The sequence below is a fragment of the Salmo trutta genome, chromosome 4 (genome assembly GCF_901001165.1).
Source record: "Salmo trutta chromosome 4, fSalTru1.1, whole genome shotgun sequence".
Lineage (NCBI taxonomy): Eukaryota > Metazoa > Chordata > Actinopteri > Salmoniformes > Salmonidae > Salmo > Salmo trutta.
The window spans coordinates 65,446,284-65,462,312 of NC_042960.1; the positions used below are offsets into that span (position 1 = coordinate 65,446,284).

At 43.7% G+C, this 16,029-nt stretch overlaps 1 protein-coding gene and 2 non-coding genes across 3 annotated transcripts in view; all 3 read right to left on the reverse strand.

The window, feature by feature from the left end:
- The window catches only part of LOC115192886 (aquaporin-9), a 42,728-nt gene extending 32,310 nt beyond the window's left edge, over positions 1–10,418 (reverse strand). Inside the window, exon 1 of the mRNA XM_029751818.1 lies at positions 10,384–10,418. The gene's annotated coding sequence lies outside the window, so the exon portion shown is untranslated. The remainder of the gene's footprint in view (positions 1–10,383) is intronic.
- Positions 1,814–1,977, reverse strand: LOC115193110 (U1 spliceosomal RNA). Its single transcript, XR_003878073.1, has one exon. It is a non-coding gene; the product is annotated as a U1 spliceosomal RNA (small nuclear RNA).
- On the reverse strand, positions 8,318–8,481 carry LOC115193145 (U1 spliceosomal RNA). The gene has a single exon (XR_003878106.1). It is a non-coding gene; the product is annotated as a U1 spliceosomal RNA (small nuclear RNA).
- Positions 10,419–16,029: the final 5,611 nt, after the last annotated feature.

Consider the following 16,029-nt stretch of genomic DNA (forward strand, 5'->3'; position numbering starts at 1 on the left):
CAACACTGATTGACAATAAATTTCACATGCTGTTGTGCAAATGGAATAGACAACAGGTGGAAATTATAGGCAATTAGCAAGACACCCACAATAAAGGAGTGGTTCTGCAGGTGGTAACCACAGACCACTTCTCAGTTCCTATGCTTCCTGGCTGATGTTTTGGTCACTTTTGAATGCTGGCGGTGCTTTCACTCTAGTGGTAGCATGAGACGGAGTCTACAACCCACACAAGTGGCTCAGGTAGTGCAGCTCATCCAGGATGGCACATCAATGCAAGCTGTGGCAAGAAGGTTTGCTGTGTCTGTCAGCGTAGTGTCCAGAGCATGGAGGCGCTACCAGGAGACAGGCCAGTACATCAGGAGACGTGGAGGAGGCCGTAGGAGGGCAACAACCCAGCAGCAGGACCGCTACCTCCACCTTTGTGCAAGGAGGAGCACTGCCAGAGCCCTGCAAAATGGCCTCCAGCAGGCCACAAATGTGCATGTGTCTGCTCAAACAGTCAGAAACAGACTCCATGAGGGTGGTATGAGGGCCTGACGTCCACAGCTGGGGGTTGTGCTTACAGCCCAACACCGTGCAGGACGTTTGACAATTGCCAGAGAACACCAAGATTGGCAAGTTCGCCACTGGCGCCCTGTGCTCTTCACAGATGAAAGCAGGTTCACACTGAGCACATGTGACAGACGTGACAGTCTGGAGACGCCGTGGAGAACGTTCTGCTGCCTGCAACATCTTCCAGCATGACCGGTTTGGCGGTGGGTCAGTCATGGTGTGGGGTGGCATTTCTTTAGGGGGCCGCACAGCCCTCCATGTGCTCGCCAGAGGTAGCCTGACTGCCATTAGGTACCGAGATGAGATCCTCAGACCCCTTGTGAGACCATATGCTGGTGCGGTTGGCCCTGGGTTCCTCCTAATGCAAGACAATGCTAGACCTCATGTGCCTGGAGTGTGTCAGCAGTTCCTGCAAGAGGAAGGCATTGATGCTATGGACTGGCCCGCCCGTTCCCCAGACCTGAATCCAATTGAGCACATCTGGGACATCATGTCTCGCACCATCCACCAACGCCACGTTGCACCACAGACTGTCCAGGAGTTGGCGGATGCTTTAGTCCAGGTCTGGGAGGAGATCCCTCAGGAGACCATCCGCCACCTCATCAGGAGCATGCCCAGGCGTTGTAGGGAGGTCATACAGGCACGTGGAGGCCACACACACTACTGAGCCTCATTTTGACTTGTTTTAAGGACATTACATCAAAGTTGGATCAGCCTGTAGTGTGGTTTTCCACTTTAATTTTGAGTGTGACTCCAAATCCAGACCTCCATGGGTTGATAAATTGAATTTCCATTGATTATTTTTGTGTGATTTTGTTGTCAGCACATTCAACTATGTAAAGAAAAAAGTATTTAATAAGATTATTTCATTCATTCAGATCTAGGATGTGTTATTTTAGTGTTCCCTTTATTTTTTTGAGCAGTGTATATAAAGTTACTGAGTCTCAAAAGCAGGTAAATTGAAGCAAACATAGCAGCCTTTTTACCTTTTTCATTAATTATGCTAAAATTGACACCTGACAAATAGTTTAATTTCCACATATTTCTAACAGTAGAAAACAGCACATGAATCGGATACAGCACCGACCAAAGCGATGGACATCGATAAACTGTTGATTGTAGGATCTCTAAACAGCGGAGCTACTAAAAATATAATCACTAACTTGTAACTAAGCTAGATATCTACATGCCGATACTTCGTTCAGTTATTGAAAGTACAGATTGTATCAGTCCAACCGAACATTTATTTTCACAGTGAAATCAGGGGAGAGCGCGAACGCAGTCCCCCACTACCAGAAATTATGCAATCGAGATTTCCACATTTGGGAAATTCGCAGGGGTCAGCACAGCCGGAGTGCAATGGCTGAGCCTCACCCTGGGTGAACCGCCTTCTTGATCACGGTGTCTCCCTTGCCAGGTAAGTATGAGTTGTACACGGTCAATGTGGGATAGTGCTTCCCGTGCGAACGTTTTAGTCTCATGGTTTTAGCACCACGGCTATTGAGAGAAAAGCAAATCATTTAAATGGTCGTTCAGTGTTATTTTGTCTGCTTGTAGATGGAAAGGTGGAAACACGTTTGAACTGTTATTTTACTCGTAAAATATGATTGTTTTTCCATTTTCCCAGGATGCAATTCTGTAGAAATTATCATAACAAAAACATGTTTTATTAAACGTGTCTGATAGCTGAAACTATAACAAATGATTAGAAATGCACCCGGAGTACATCCCAAACTATTTTGAAACACACATAAAGCCAAGTGAACGGAATTTGTGATTTTATTTAGCCTTTCTCGTTCTCGTGGTTCTTTTGTCTTCGAGAGAAAAGCCAGACTGCATTTCCACTATAGAACAGTAGTGGCCCCACTCCCCCAGTCCCACACAGCCACCCATGCAGGCACATTGAAACAGGGAGCGCTGATAAAGCCTTAGTTTCTACTCTATCTTGTGGTGTAAATGTCGAGACAGTGCGTTAAATACCTGACTAAGCTTTAGCGTTCATACAGATTCAACTGATGGACAATGTATCTTATTGAGCCCATGTCAGCCATTACCGGGGTGTGTCTGACAGGTCATTTACAAAAATGGCTGCGGTCCGAAACGTTAACGGTAAGAAACGACAGGCACAAGTAAGAGTATAAAAGAGTAGAATGAGTAAATTTATAGCGATCCAGTGATATTTAAGTCAAGTGACAAGGGGATTTTGCACCCCTCTCAAACACAGGAAATAGATGGTTAAAAAAGACTGATCCTCTGGTGAGCGGGGCATGCGCGTTGCTAGAGCAACTCTTAGAGCAAGGATAGGTGTGTGTGTGTGTGTGTGTGTGTGTGTGTGTGTCTACGTGTGTGTGTGTGTGTGTGTGTGTGTGTCTACGTGTGTGTGTCTACGTGTGTGTGGGTCTACGTGTGTGTGTCTACGTGTGTGTGTTTCTACGTGTGTGTGTGTGTGTGTGTGTGTGTGTGTGTGTGTGTGTGTGTGTGTGTGTGTGTGTGTGTGTGTGTGTGTGTGTGTGTGTGTGTGTGTGTGTGTGTGTGTGTGTGTGTGTGTGTGTCAGGGTCATAGGATACAGGGGTTGGAACCGGTTCAGGGAACATGACAGAAAATAATGACCTTTTCTGAGGACCAGAACAGGGAACGAAAGTGATTTATAATGTTGCTGAAAACAAACAATTATTTGAAGAACATGGGAACCGGTAAATAACGTTATTTTACATTTCGGCCATTTTTCCAGTCCAACTAAAAACGCAACAAAGCATTTCTGCAAAGCCCTCAACATCACCCAGTGTCTGCCTGCCAGCGGAAAATCTTTACTAATGTGTGTATGTAGGCTACCTGCCCTCCCACCAAATCATAGTCTACTGTAGCTACTGATGCTACAGGCCTGATTCAGAAATTAGGGAGAGAGATTTTTTATTAGAGAATAATGAAACTTTTTCAATACTAGTTAAGGATACTATAGTTATCACGTTTCACTTTGGATTTATTAACTACAAAAACGTAAGATGTGTTTTTCTTTGCAGGGGCGAAAATCTAATATCAACTTTGGAGGGGACAATTACATGAAATTTTCTCAATAGCAATTTCTGAGGGGGACACCAAAAGTAGTGCTGTAACACATAGCCTACATTGTAATATGGTAAATGTATATTGAGGAATCAAAGAAATAAGGTGTTTGCCGTACTCCTAACTACCGGTACCCAAAACTACACAACTAATCACAACAGCAATACCATTGCGTTTAACAAATCTTAGTTCAGTCACCAGTTTAAGTTGAGAGTGGGGGTATCCATGGCATTTTCCAATTATGTTCCTATTTTACAAGTCAAAAAAATTGAGAACCTTTCATAATGTTGCCAAAGACTCAACAAACTTACCTGAGACTCCGTCTCTGCCAGTCTGTCCCTGCATATCTGTCCCCAACTCTGCTGTCTGTGTGCCATCTGTTGCCTGCTCTGCCTAATGACATCATTGTGAAACATTTCCATTAGAATTTCATTTCTTTCTTATGAACTTTTTATCAACTAGTCTTTGAGATATTAGGCTAATAGGGTTCTTACTTTGCGTTTTGGTGTACTGAAAAATACTCTGATGTCCGTCTTTTTTATTTTTCTGCCATTTTTCTACCTGGCTGGCTGGCTACACACACACAGGTTATTTACAGTAGGAGATGGGCTTCTATCATCTTATCTTCTATCATTCTATTTGGGCTTCGATCTAAAAGGTAGCTAGCAAATGTGAAACGGATTGCAGTGACAAGAGTTGACAGCTGTATGAGTTCACCATTTACACAACATATGCTGCAACCTTTTGTAATTTTAATAGTTTGTTCCATATTGGCTGGCTTCCAACAACAGCTGAATTTGCAAAGCTAGCGAGCACCAATTCCGTTTCAGTGGTGTTTGCTATAATCTTTGCTACCCGGGTTAAATAAAGGTGAAATTAAATAAATAAATAAAAGTTACCTTGCGACAATTTAGCTTTCGCAACGAGACCATTAAATATATTTAAGACAATGGTAGAAGAGAGTGTAGTTCTGTTCAGTTTGGACTTCAGTTTATCGCTAACCTCATCACAGGGACTTTGAAGCACTAACTTACATCATCTGCATGCTGATCTTGGAATAAATTGACGATAGCAAAGATTCCATCTTTGACGACGCCACATAAATGGAATAGGTACTAGCTAGCTTAATAGTTAATATTTGCGCGCTAGCTCTGCATATTCAGCTAGTGTGTGAACCCTGCCAATATAAAACAAAACACTGCTATGGCACGATTGACTGGATGAATCTCACGTCAGTTACGTGCACTGAGTGCCTTTCAGACAGAAGATACTAACCCTCTGTTACCTTGCCAACTAAGGAACTGGCAGTGGATCAAACCATTGTGAGGCAAAGGGTGGGGGGGGGGGGTCGCAATCTTTTGAAACTTAAAAACGCGCTATTAACTGTCTATAATCATCACAATTGCTTTCATTGCGTATTATTAATATTATTTCAATTACATAGTTATGTTTACAGTGATATATTGGGGGGGACAAATCATATATTTCCCAGGATGGGGGGGTCGTGTCCCCCCTTCCCCCCCGGGATTTCCGCCCCTGTTTCTTTGTATTCTGGTGCCACTCTGCACAAGCATGTTAGATAGGTAGCTCTGGTCTGTCTAACTCTCGAAAACTCAAGGCGGCATTATGTGTAATGTAATGGAACTGAGAGTCATGACCAAGGGCTAGCTCTGGTCCAATGTTAGGTAGCTCTGGTCCAATGTTAGGTAGCTCTGGTCCAACGTTAGGTAGCTCTGGTCCAACGTTAGGTAGCTCTGGTCCAATGTTAGGTAGCTCTGGTCCAACGTTAGGTAGCTCTGGTCCAACGTTAGGTAGCTCTGGTCCAATGTTAGGTAGCTCTGGTCCAATTTTAGGTAGCTCTGGGCCATGTTAGGTAGCTCTGGTCCAACGTTAGGTAGCTCTGGTCCAACGTTAGGTAGCTCTGGTCCAACGTTAGGTAGCTCTGGTCCAATGTTAGGTAGCTCTGGTCCAATTTTAGGTAGCTCTGGGCCATGTTAGGTAGCTCTGGTCCAACGTTAGGTAGCTCTGGTCCAACGTTAGGTAGCTCTGGTCCAATGTTAGGTAGCTCTAGTCCAACGTTAGGTAGCTCTAGTCCAACGTTAGGTAGCTCTGGTCCAATGTTAGTTAGCTCCGGTCTGGTCCAACGTTAGGTAGCTCTGGTCCAATGTTAGGTAGCTCTGGTCCAACGTTAGGTAGCTCTGGTCCAATGTTAGGTAGCTCTGGTCCAATTTTAGGTAGCTCTGGGCCATGTTAGGTAGCTCTGGTCCAACGTTAGGTAGCTCTGGTCCAATGTTAGGTAGCTCTGGTCCAATTTTAGGTAGCTCTGGTCCAACGTTAGGTAGCTCTGGTCCAACGTTAGGTAGCTCTGGTCCAATGTTAGGTAGCTCTGGTCCAATGTTAGGTAGCTCTGATTGTTGATGAGTTGTTGATGAGGAAGCCGTACCCCTCCCCTGATCTTACCAGAAGACACCGCTACTGAAAAGCTGTCTGGTTGAATAGCAGAGTTGGGTGAATTCTCCGTAAACCATCTCTCTGTAAAAACAAATACATTCCCTTTCGTCCCTCTGTGATTCAAGCCTTTCTCGGAGTTCACTACGTTTATTTTTACAAAACAACACACAGCAGCAGAGACTGTAGACCATCTGGCAGAAGTGTGCCTGTTACAACGGGGACACAGCGCCTCCTACTGGACAAAATCAGTAAAAATGTACAGCGCTTATTATTCCCACGCGGTCTCCCATCCAAGTACTAATCAGGCCCGACCCTGCTAAGCTTTATGAGTTTATGGTAAAGTATACTGCTCAAAAAAATTAAGGGAACACTTAAACAACACAATGTAACTCCAAGTCAATCATACTTCTGAGAAATCAAACTGTCCACTTAGGAAGCAACACTGATTGACAATAAATTTCACATGCTGTTGTGCAAATGGAATAGACAACAGGTGGAAATTATAGGCAATTAGCAAGACACCCACAATAAAGGAGTGGTTCTGCAGGTGGTAACCACAGACCACTTCTCAGTTCCTATGCTTCCTGGCTGATGTTTTGGTCACTTTTGAATGCTGGCGGTGCTTTCACTCTAGTGGTAGCATGAGACGGAGTCTACAACCCACACAAGTGGCTCAGGTAGTGCAGCTCATCCAGGATGGCACATCAATGCAAGCTGTGGCAAGAAGGTTTGCTGTGTCTGTCAGCGTAGTGTCCAGAGCATGGAGGCGCTACCAGGAGACAGGCCAGTACATCAGGAGACGTGGAGGAGGCCGTAGGAGGGCAACAACCCAGCAGCAGGACCGCTACCTCCACCTTTGTGCAAGGAGGAGCACTGCCAGAGCCCTGCAAAATGGCCTCCAGCAGGCCACAAATGTGCATGTGTCTGCTCAAACAGTCAGAAACAGACTCCATGAGGGTGGTATGAGGGCCTGACGTCCACAGCTGGGGGTTGTGCTTACAGCCCAACACCGTGCAGGACGTTTGACAATTGCCAGAGAACACCAAGATTGGCAAGTTCGCCACTGGCGCCCTGTGCTCTTCACAGATGAAAGCAGGTTCACACTGAGCACATGTGACAGACGTGACAGTCTGGAGACGCCGTGGAGAACGTTCTGCTGCCTGCAACATCTTCCAGCATGACCGGTTTGGCGGTGGGTCAGTCATGGTGTGGGGTGGCATTTCTTTAGGGGGCCGCACAGCCCTCCATGTGCTCGCCAGAGGTAGCCTGACTGCCATTAGGTACCGAGATGAGATCCTCAGACCCCTTGTGAGACCATATGCTGGTGCGGTTGGCCCTGGGTTCCTCCTAATGCAAGACAATGCTAGACCTCATGTGCCTGGAGTGTGTCAGCAGTTCCTGCAAGAGGAAGGCATTGATGCTATGGACTGGCCCGCCCGTTCCCCAGACCTGAATCCAATTGAGCACATCTGGGACATCATGTCTCGCACCATCCACCAACGCCACGTTGCACCACAGACTGTCCAGGAGTTGGCGGATGCTTTAGTCCAGGTCTGGGAGGAGATCCCTCAGGAGACCATCCGCCACCTCATCAGGAGCATGCCCAGGCGTTGTAGGGAGGTCATACAGGCACGTGGAGGCCACACACACTACTGAGCCTCATTTTGACTTGTTTTAAGGACATTACATCAAAGTTGGATCAGCCTGTAGTGTGGTTTTCCACTTTAATTTTGAGTGTGACTCCAAATCCAGACCTCCATGGGTTGATAAATTGAATTTCCATTGATTATTTTTGTGTGATTTTGTTGTCAGCACATTCAACTATGTAAAGAAAAAAGTATTTAATAAGATTATTTCATTCATTCAGATCTAGGATGTGTTATTTTAGTGTTCCCTTTATTTTTTTGAGCAGTGTATATAAAGTTACTGAGTCTCAAAAGCAGGTAAATTGAAGCAAACATAGCAGCCTTTTTACCTTTTTCATTAATTATGCTAAAATTGACACCTGACAAATAGTTTAATTTCCACATATTTCTAACAGTAGAAAACAGCACATGAATCGGATACAGCACCGACCAAAGCGATGGACATCGATAAACTGTTGATTGTAGGATCTCTAAACAGCGGAGCTACTAAAAATATAATCACTAACTTGTAACTAAGCTAGATATCTACATGCCGATACTTCGTTCAGTTATTGAAAGTACAGATTGTATCAGTCCAACCGAACATTTATTTTCACAGTGAAATCAGGGGAGAGCGCGAACGCAGTCCCCGACTACCAGAAATTATGCAATCGAGATTTCCACATTTGGGAAATTCGCAGGGGTCAGCACAGCCGGAGTGCAATGGCTGAGCCTCACCCTGGGTGAACCGCCTTCTTGATCACGGTGTCTCCCTTGCCAGGTAAGTATGAGTTGTACACGGTCAATGTGGGATAGTGCTTCCCGTGCGAACGTTTTAGTCTCATGGTTTTAGCACCACGGCTATTGAGAGAAAAGCAAATCATTTAAATGGTCGTTCAGTGTTATTTTGTCTGCTTGTAGATGGAAAGGTGGAAACACGTTTGAACTGTTATTTTACTCGTAAAATATGATTGTTTTTCAATTTTCCCAGGATGCAATTCTGTAGAAATTATCATAACAAAAACATGTTTTATTAAACGTGTCTGATAGCTGAAACTATAACAAATGATTAGAAATGCACCCGGAGTACATCCCAAACTATTTTGAAACACACATAAAGCCAAGTGAATGGAATTTGTGATTTTATTTAGCCTTTCTCGTTCTCGTGGTTCTTTTGTCTTTGAGAGAAAAGCCAGACTGCATTTCCACTATAGAACAGTAGTGGCCCCACTCCCCCAGTCCCACACAGCCACCCATGCAGGGACATTGAAACAGGGAGCGCTGATAAAGCCTTAGTTTCTACTCTTTCTTGTGGTGTAAATGTCGAGACAGTGCGTTAAATCCCTGACTAAGCTTTAGCGTTCATACAGGTTCAACTGAAAGACAATGTATCTTATTGAACCCTTGTCAGCCATTACCGGGGTGTGTTTGACAGGTCATTTACAAAAATGGCTGCGGTCCGAAACGTTAACGGTAAGAAACGACAGGCACAAGTAAGAGTATAAAAGAGCAGCAAGAGTAAATTTATAGCGATCCAGTGATATTTAAATCAAGTGACAAGGGGATTTTGCACCCCTCTCAAACACAGGAAATAGATGGTTAAAAAAGACTGATCCTCTGGTGAGCGGGGCATGCGCGTTGCTAGAGAAACTCTTAGAACAAGGATAGGTGTGTGTGTGTGTGTCTACGTGTGTGTGTGTGTGTCTACGTGTGTGTGTCTGTGTGTGTGTGTGTGTGTGTGTGTGTGTGTGTGTGTGTGTGTGTGTGTGTGTGTGTGTGTGTGTGTGTGTGTGTGTGTGTGGGTCTACGTGTGTGTGTCTACGTGTGTGTGTGTCTACGTGTGTGTGTGTGTGTGTGTGTGTGTGTGTGTGTCAGGGTCGTAGGATACAGGGGTTGGAACTGGTTCAGGGAACATGACAGAAAATAATGACCTTTTCTGAGGACCAGAACAGGGAACGAAAGTGATTTATAATGTTGCTGAAAACAAACAATTATTTGAAGAACATGGGAACCGGTAAATAAAGTTATTTTACATTTCGGCCATTTTTCCAGTCCAACTAAAAACGCAACAAAGCATTTCTGCAAAGCCCTCAACATCACCCAGTGTCTGCCTGCCAGCGGAAAATCTTTACTAATGTGTGTATGTAGGCTACCTGCCCTCCCACCAAATCATAGTCTACTGTAGCTACTGATGCTACAGGCCTGATTCAGAAATTAGGGAGATTTTTTATTAGAGAATAATGACACTTTTTCAATACTCGTTAAGGATACTATAGTTATCACGTTTCACTTTGGATTTATTAACTACAAAAACGTAAGATGTGTTTTTCTTTGCAGGGGCGAAAATCTAATATCAACTTTGGAGGGGACTATTACATGAAATTTTCTCAAGAGCAATTTCTGAGGAGGACACCAAAAGTAGAGCTGTAACACATAGCCTACATTGTAATATGGTAAATGTATATTGAGGAACCAAAGAAATAAGGTGTTTGCCGTACTCCTAACTACCGGTACCCAAAACTACACAACTAATCACAACAGCAATACCATTGCCTTTAACAAATCTTAGTTCAGTCACCAGTTTAAGTTGAGAGTGGGGGTATCCATGGCATTTTCCAATTATGTTCCTATTTTACAAGTCAAAAAAATTGAGAACCTTTCATAATGTTGCCAAAGACTCAACAAACTTACCTGAGACTCCCTGTCTCTGCCAGTCTGTCCCTGCATATCTGTCCCCAACTCTGCTGTCTGTGTGCCATCTGTTGCCTGCTCTGCCTAATGACATCATTGTGAAACATTTCCATTAGAATTTCATTTCTTTCTTATGAACATTTTATCAACTAGTCTTTGAGATATTAGGCTACTAGGGTTCTTACTTTGCGTTTTGGTGTACTGAAAAATACTCTGATGTCCGTCTTTTTTATTTTTCTGCCATTTTTCTACCTGGCTGGCTGGCTACACACACACACAGTGTGTAGGTTATTTACAGTAGGAGATGGGCTTCTTTCATCTTATCTTCTATCATTCTATTTGGGCTTCGATCTAAAGGGTAGCTAGCAAATGTGAAACGGATTGCAGTGACAAGAGTTGACAGCTGTATGAGTTCACCATTTACACAACATATGCTGCAACCTTTTGTAATTTTAATAGTTTGTTTCATATTGGCTGGCTTCCAACAATAGCTGAATTTGCAAAGCTAGCGAGCACCAATTCCGTTTCAGTGGTGTTTGCTATAATCTTTGCTACCCGGGTTAAATAAAGGTGAAATAAAATAAATAAATAAAAGTTCCCTTGAGACAATTTAGCTTTTGCAACGAGACCATTAAATATATTTAAGACAATGGTAGAAGAGAGTGTAGTTCTGTTCAGTTTGGACTTCAGTTTATCGCTAACCTGATCACAGGGACTTTGAAGCACTAACTTACATCATCTGCATGCTGATCTTGGAATAAATTGACGATAGCAAAGATTCCATCTTTGACGAGGCCACATAAATGGAATAGGTACTAGCTAGCTTAATAGTTAACTTGTTGGGGCTAGGGGGCAGTATTTACACGGCCGGATAAAAAACGTACCCGATTTAATCTGGTTACTAATCCTACCCAGTAACTAGAATATGCATATACGTATTATATATGGATAGAAAACACCCTAAAGTTTCTAAAACTGTTTGAATGGTGTCTGTGAGTATAACAGAACTCCTATGGCAGGCAAAAACCTGAGAAGGTTTCATGCAGGAAGTACCCTGTCTGACAAGGTGTTGTTGTTCTTGCTTCTGTTTATTGAAGAGTCAGGATCTTAGCTGTAACGTGACAATTCCTACGGCTCCAATAGGCTCTCAGAGCCCGGGAAAAACATGAACGATGACGAGGCAGCCTCAGGCTGAAACACATTATCGCCTTTTCCAAGTGGCCCATCCGAGGACAATGGAATTAGGCGCGTGCCCGATTCGACCCCGTGCAGTATTTTCCTTCGTCTGTTTAGCTAATTGCAGATTCCCGGTCGGAATATTATCGCTTTTTTACGAGAATAATGGCATAAAAATTGATTTTAAACAGCGGTTGACATGCTTCGAAGTACGGTAATGGAATATTTCGAATTTTTTTGTCACGTTATGCGCCATGCGCACGACCGTGATTTACCATTCTGATAGTGTCTAGAACGCACGAACAAAACGTCGCTGATGGAACATAACTATGGATTATTTGGGACCAAACCTACATTTGTTATTGAAGTAGAAGTCCTGGGAGTGCATTCTGATGAAGAACAGGAAAGGTAAGACCATTTTTCTTATAGGAAATGTGATTTTGGTGAAGGCTAAACTGGGTGGGTGTCTAAATAGCTAGCCCGTGATGGCTGGGCTATGTACTTAGAATATTGCAAAATGTGCTTCATCCGAAAAGCTATTTTAAAATCGGACATATCGAGTGCATAGAGGAGTAATGTATCTATAATTCTTAAAATAATTGTTATGCTTTTTGTGAACGTTTATCGTGAGTAATTTAGTAAATTGTTAGTAAATTCCCCGGAAGTTTGCGGGGGGTATGCTTTTTCTGAACGTCACATGCTAATGTAAAAAGCTGGTTTTTGATATAAATATGAACTTGATTGAACAGACATGCATGTATTGTATAACAAAATGTCCTAGGTGTGTCATCTGATGAAGATCATCAAAGGTTAGTGCTGCATTTAGCTGTGGTTTGGGTTTTTGTGACATTATATGCTAGCTTGAAAAATGGGTGTCTGATTATTTCTGGCTGGGTACACTGCTGACATAATCTAATGTTTTGCTTTCGTTGTAAAGCCTTTTTGAAATCGGACAGTGTGGTTAGATTAACGAGAGTCTTGTCTTTAAATAGCTGTAAAATAGTCATATGTTTGAGAAATTGAAGTAATAGCATTTCAAACGTTTTAAAAATCGCGCCACAGGATTCAACTGGCTGCTACGTAGGTAGGACGAATTCGTCCCGCCGGTCCCATAGAGGTTAAGTGTCTATAATCATCACTTTCACTGCGTATTATTCATATTATTTCAATTACATAGTTATGTTTACAGTGATATATTGGGGGGAACAAATCATATATTTCCCAGGATGGGGGGGGTCAGGTCCCCCCGTCCCCCCCGGGATTTCCGCCCCTGTTTCTTTGTATTCTGGTGCCACTGCATAAGCATGTTAGATAGCTCTGGTCTGTCTAACTCTCGAAAACTCAAGGCTGCATTATGTGTAATGTAATGGAACTGAGAGTCATGACCAAGGGCTAGCTCTGGTCCAACGTTATGTAGCTCTGGTCCAATGTTAGGTAGCTCTGGTCCAACGTTAGGTAGCTCTGGTCCAATGTTAGGTAGCTCTGGTCCAATGTTAGGTAGCTCTGGTCCAACGTTAGGTAGCTCTGGTCCAACGTTAGGTAGATCTGGTCCAACGTTAGGTAGCTCTGGTCCAACGTTAGGTAGCTCTGGTCCAATGTTAGGTAGCTCTGGTCCAATGTTAGGTAGCTCTGGTCCAACGTTAGGTAGCTCTGGTCCAACGTTAGGTAGATCTGGTCCAACGTTAGGTAGTTCTGGTCCAATGTTAGGTAGCCCTGGTCTATGTTAGGTAGCTCTGGTCCAACGTTAGGTAGCTCTGGTCCAACGTTAGGTAGCTCTGGTCCAACGTTAGGTAGCTCTGGTCCAACGTTAGTTAAGCCAACTATCTGAAGTTCAAAGACATTCAAAGTACATTCATATCCTCCGTAGATATAATTCTGTTATATCGGTCATTCGGTGTCAGAAGAGTAGAGTTTTAAGTGTTTTTTACAAAATGTTTTAATTGGCGGAAAATCCATCAGTGTGGACCTTATGGGTCCCTGGGACAGGTTTGTTCGATGTGAGGAGAGGAAACTATGTTCCAAATTTCGATGACTTTAGGTCAAACGGGCTCAGGTAGTGCAGCTCATCCAGGATGGCACATCAATGCGAGCTGTGGCAAGAAGGTTTGCTGTGTCTGTCAGCGTAGTGTCCAGAGCATGGAGGCGCTACCAGGAGACAGGCCAGTACATCAGGAGACATGGAGGAGGCCGTAGGAGGGCAACAACCCAGCAGCAGGACCGCTACCTCCACCTTTGTGCAAGGAGTAGCACTGCCAGAGCCCTGCAAAATGACCTCCAGCAGGCCACAAATGTGCATGTGTCTGCTCAAACGGTCAGAAACAGACTCCATGAGGGTGGTATGAGGGCCCGACGTCCACAGGTGGGGGTTGTGCTTACAGCCCAACACCGTGCAGGACGTTTGGCATTTGCCAGAGAACACCAAGATTGGCAAATTCGCCACTGGCGCCCTGTGCTCTTCACAGATGAAAGCAGGTTCACACTGAGCACGTGACAGACGTGACAGAGTCTGGAGACGCTGTGGAGAACGTTCTGCTGCCTGCAACATCCTCCAGCATGACCGGTTTGGCGGTGGGTCAGTCATGGTGTGGGGTGGCATTTCTTTGGGGGGCCGCACAGCCCTCCATGTGCTCGCCAGAGGTAGCCTGACTGCCATTAGGTACCGAGATGAGATCCTCAGACCCATTGTGAAACCATATGCTGGTGCGGTTGGCCCTGGGTTCCTCCTAATGCAAGACAATGCTAGACCTCATGTGGCTGGAGTGTGTCAGCAGTTCCTGCAAGAGGAAGGCATTGATGCTATGGACTGGCCCGCCCGTTCCTCAGACCTGAATCCAATTGAGCACATCTGGGACATCATGTCTCGCTCCATCCACCAACGCCACGTTGCACCACAGACTGTCCAGGAGTTGGCGGATGCTTTAGTCCAGGTCTGGGAGGAGATCCCTCAGGAGACCATCCGCCACCTCATCAGGAGCATGCCCAGGCGTTGTAGGGAGGTCATACAGGCACGTGGAGGCCACACACACTACTGAGCCTCATTTTGACTTGTTTTAAGGACATTACATCAAAGTTGGATCAGCCTGTAGTGTGGTTTTCCACTTTAACGACCTCCATGGGTTGATAAATTGAATTTCCATTGATTATTTTTGTGTGATTTTGTTGTCAGCACATTCAACTATGTAAAGAAAAAAGTATTTAATAAGATTATTTCATTCATTCAGATCTAGGATGTGTTATTTTAGTGTTCCCTTTATTTTTTTGAGCAGTGTATATAAAGTTACTGAGTCTCAAAAGCAGGTAAATTGAAGCAAACATAGCAGCCTTTTTACCTTTTTCATTAATTATGCTAAAATTGACACCTGACAAATAGTTTAATTTCCACATATTTCTAACAGTAGAAAACAGCACATGAATCGGATACAGCACCGACCAAAGCGATGGACATCGATAAACTGTTGATTGTAGGATCTCTCATTTTGGATTTATTAACTACAAAAACGTAAGATGTGTTTTTCTTTGCAGGGGCAAAAATCTAATATCAACTTTGGAGGGGACTATTACATGAAATTTTCTCAATAGCAATTTCTGAGGGGGACACCAAAAGTAGTGCTGTAACACGTAGCCTTCATTTTAATATGGTAAATGTATATTGAGGAACCAAAGAAATAAGGTGTTTGCCGTACTCCTAACTTCCGGTACCCAAAACTACACAACTAATCACAACAGCAATACCATTGCCTTTAACAAATCTTAGTTCAGTCACCAGTTTAAGTTGAGAGTGGGGGTATCCATGGCATTTTCCAATTATGTTCCTATTTTACAAGTCAAAAAAATTGAGAACCTTTCATAATGTTGCCAAACAAAGACTCAACAAACTTACCTGAGACTCCCTGTCTCTGCCAGTCTGTCCCTGCATATCTGTCCCCAACTCTGCTGTCTATGTGCCATCTGTTGCCTGCTCTGCCTAATGACATCATTGTGAAACATTTCCATTAGAATTTCATTTCTTTCTTATGAACATTTTATCAACTAGTCTTTGAGATATTAGGCTAATAGGGTTCTTACTTTGCGTTTTGGTGTACTGAAAAATACTCTGATGTCCGTCTTTTTTATTTTTCTGCCATTTTTCTACCTGGCTGGCTGGCTACACACACACAGGTTATTTACAGTAGGAGATGGGCTTCTATCATCTTATCTTCTATCATTCTATTTGGGCTTCGATCTAAAAGGTAGCTAGCAAATGTGAAACGGATTGCAGTGACAAGAGTTGACAGCTGTATGAGTTCACCATTTACACAACATATGCTGCAACCTTTTGTAATTTTAATAGTTTGTTCCATATTGGCTGGCTTCCAACAACAGCTGAATTTGCAAAGCTAGCGAGCACCAATTCCGTTTCAGTGGTGTTTGCTATAATCTTTGCTACCCGGGTTAAATAAAGGTGAAATTAAATAAATAAATAAAAGTTAC